At 32.0% G+C, this 4258-nt stretch overlaps 1 pseudogene; it reads right to left on the reverse strand.

Annotated features, from left to right (window-relative positions):
* Positions 1–852: 852 nt before the first annotated feature.
* LOC107017491 lies at positions 853–3646 on the reverse strand (annotated as a pseudogene).
* Between the last annotated feature and the right edge of the window lie 612 nt (positions 3647–4258).

Consider the following 4258-nt stretch of genomic DNA (forward strand, 5'->3'; position numbering starts at 1 on the left):
CCCGGCTAGTGAAATGATACAAAATCGATAGAAAATGGTTTCAGCTAGTGAAATAATATAAAGTCGATGAAAATGGTTCCGACTAGTGAAATGATACAAAGTCGGTGGATGGTTTTGGCTAGTGAAATGGTATAAAGTCGATGGAAAATGGTTCCGGCTAGTGAAATGATACAAAGTCGATGAAAATGATTTCGGCTAGTGAAATGATATAAAGTCAATGAAAAATGGTTCCGATAAGTAAAATAATATAAAGTTAATGATAAATGATTCCGGCTATAAAATGATATAAAATCGATGAAAAATGGTTTCGACTAATGAAATGATATGAAGTAGACAGGAAGTGGTTCCACCTAATGATATAAACCGATGGAAAATGGTTCCTCTACTAAACAAAGCCGATGGGAGATCTTCTAATGCACTTTTCTTTTTCTTTTTTGCTTTCATAACAACATCTCTTATATATATATATATATATATATGACCAAATCGATTGACATGAATTATATTTGGATTTGATTTGCTTCACAATTAAACAGCCAAATTAATTAAGTTGACTATACTTTTAGTCATAAATCAATTCAAATCGAATTATGAACGACTCAACACATAATATAAGACCTTATCATAACGAGTTTCAATTTGTCTTTCTAAAACATCACCTATTAGAGAAACATTAATCATATTTTACGTCTGATGTTTAGTGTAAAAAGAGATTATTAATAACAATTTTTTTTAGATAGATGTGTTTTAATATATTTAAGTTAATCATTGTTAAACGACAATCATATTCATATCCCTTAGAAGAGGAAAAATACTGTCTTAGCAAGAGATTATTGAATTTCATAACTAAAATGAAAAGAACATTCTCCTTTTTACTAACAAGTTGTACAATAATGTTTCCACACATATACACTTATACTAAAAATACTAAAAATACTTTATTTATATACTTAACCACACGTAATGTGACTGTTTGACTTATTTTCACATTTGAATTTACTTATTATGCAATCGATAAATAGGAATAGCCATTAGGGATAGAGCTCTAGCTGTTACCAAACCAAATTTCTCAGTCATGTTAATATCATTTGGTATCATACCATTTGGTAACTCCCAATCAAGGAGTGAACTAATTGAGCTACCACCAAACGAACAATGGTTAGCCCTAATTGCAAACCAGGACAACTTCTTCTGCCAGAACCAAATGGTAATAGTTCAAAATTTTGTCCTCGAACATCAATATTACTTTCAACAAACCTCTCTGGTATGAACTTTTCAGGCTCACACCAAACATCTGGATCTCTTCCAATTGCCCAAATATTAACCAAAACTCGAGATCCTTTAGGCATTTGAAATCCATCAAGTGTGCAATCTTCAATTGACTCATGTGGAAGTAACAAGGGTGCAACTGGATGTAGCCTAAATCCTTCTTTTATGACCATATTTAAGTAATCTAGATTTTCTAGATCTTTTTCTTCTACAATCCCCTTTTGACCAAATACATTATCCAACTCATTTTGAAGTTTCTTCATTACATTAGGATGTTTGAAAAGTTCAGACAATATCCATTCATTTGATGTTGATGAAGTATCCATTGAAGCTACCAACAAGTCCTGTATATTAAAAAAAAATAATTTAGTGATTGTGAAAACTGTCACCAAAGATCAATATATTTAGATCTATATCTAGTAGACACAACTATTATATTGTAATTTCTTTAACCTAATTTGTGAAATATAGAAAAAAAACAAAATAAAATACAATCAACATCAAAGTGATGTTGATGAACATTTACATCAAGAAAAAACATAATATGAGAGTCCGGAGCCTAAAGAATAAAAAATATTGACAAAATATTCAAAAGGGTATGTCAAAAAACTTTTTAATCAAAACGGTAAAATCGCTACTGATGTAGCAATTTATTTGGCCGGCGTTAAAGAAAAATATTTGCTCTTGCAGCGATTGGTACAATTTAACAAATCGCTGCCAAGGCAGCATTTTCTTAATGATTTTTTTTTAAAAAAATTGTAAGTCGTTGCCTGTGCAGCAATTTTACTTTTAAAAAATATTATTTATTTAAGTAAATCGCTGCCTTGAAGCGGTTTTACTTTATTTTTTGTGTGTAAATCGCTTCCTTGCCAGCGAATTTACTTATTTCATTATTTAACTTTAATTTTTTTTTCTTAAATTTTGTGTAAATCGCTGCCTTGATAGCGAATTTACTTATTTTTTTTATCTTTAATTATTTTTATCGTTTTGTCGAAAGATACTTTTTGCAGCGATTTGATTGCACAATTAAAAAAAATTAAAGATAAAAAAAATAAGTAAATTAGCTGCCAAGGCAGCGATTTACACAAAAATTAAAAAAAAATTAAGCGATTTACTTCAAAAAATATATATAAAAAATTAAAGTAAAATCGCTGCACATGCAACAATTTACAATTAAAAAAAAAATTATTAAAAAATCACTTCCTTGACAGCGATTTGTTAAAAAAAACTTTTTAAAAAAAAAAACAAAAAACGCTGACGAGGTAGTGATTTCAAATTAAAAAAATAAATTGTGCAAATCGCTGCTAGAGCAGCGATTTGTCTTAACACCGGCCAAATAAATCGCTAGATCAGTAGCGATTTTACCGTTTGGTTAAAAAGTTTTTTGATATACCCTTTAGAATTTTTGTCAATATTTTTTACCCTTTGAACTCCAGACTACATGAAATGACATTACCAACAAAATAGCTTTGACATGTCTACGATCAAACTCGAATTCAGCTTCTCCAGATTGCATAATTTCCATCAATGTATCAACCATATCTATACTAGTTTTCGACTGGTCACTCGAATATTGTCGAGTATGTTCATCAATAACATTCTCCAAAAATTCATCACAACTCTTAGCTATTTGTTTCATACGAAGAACCGATCCTTGAAAATCAATAAAACGAAGAAAGGGAAATAATTCAGCAAGATTTGGCGTTGCTGCCATACGCGATGTCTCTTGGATCATATCTTTGAAATCCCCATCTACGTTGTTATATTTCTTTCCAATTACCATAAGACAAGCCATGTTAGCGCTAAGAGATGCAAGTTTAGCGCTAAGATCAACCACATCGCGATTTGAAGCTGCTTTTACGAGGAAATTCACAAGAATTTGAACCTCTTGTTTCCTCATAGATTGAAATGAATTGATCTTGACATTGTTTAACAATTGTAGAGTGCATAATTTACGCATATGTCTCCAGTAAGGTCCGTACTTTCCCATGATCAAATTTCTTTGTTTATAAAAAATGTAATAACATGCTGCATGGTATGGTCTACTAGCAAAAATTTGGTCATGGTCTTTTAAGAATTGTTGTGCTGCATGAGGAGAAGAAGCAACAATAGTAGGAACAAGACCAAAATATATGGTCATTATTGGACCATGTTTTTTGGCTATTTTATAAAGATCTTGGTGAAGATTTTCACCAAACATATGAAGATTTCCAATAAGTGGAAGCCTTATTGGACCAGGAGGAAGTTTTCTTCTCTTAATGAATTCTTTCACAAGGAATATTATTGCAACTGATGCAAGAGCTACTAGCCAAATTGAAGTCATGGTGGAGAAATATTAATGAAAAAAGAAAAATGATGGTAGTATTAATAAAGTTTTGGTACTAAATAATAAGGGAGGCTCAAGGACCATGCTAGTCTTAAAAATGTCAAATATGGGTAGAGGGATGAGAATTTGATCTCGTTATATGGACTTTGATAAATCTCCTCTCATGATATAGCTTTTGAGGTTGAGTTAGGATCATGTGTTATATCTTTACATGGTATAAAGTCAGGTCCATCCTATTTGGGCTCCTGGTCCACGCTCCAGTCGGGTNGGGGGGGGGGGGTTAGAGTGGTAAAAGCCCCATTTGATTGGGGAATGGACTGGCAGTCTCCTTACTCGGACAATCCTCCCCTCATGAGCTACCTTCCATTTAGAAATGTTCACGCTCCAGTTGAGGTCTGAGCGTACTGGGGAATGTTAAGATGTTCCACATCGATAGAGGGATGAGAATTTGGTCTCCTTTTATGGACTTGGACACACCTTCCCTCATGACCTCACTTCATGTGTTAGCTTTTGAGGTTGTGTTAGACTCAGTGTCATATCTTAACAAAATACATAAGCACTTCCTTTTAAGGCCACATTTTTAATTCGGTACTTTATTTCAAATATTATTCCATTTAATTCTCTTAACTCTGTTTTTATGTACCATCTAAATAATATAAATAC

The sequence above is a fragment of the Solanum pennellii genome, chromosome 4 (genome assembly GCF_001406875.1).
Source record: "Solanum pennellii chromosome 4, SPENNV200".
NCBI lineage: Eukaryota > Viridiplantae > Streptophyta > Magnoliopsida > Solanales > Solanaceae > Solanum > Solanum pennellii.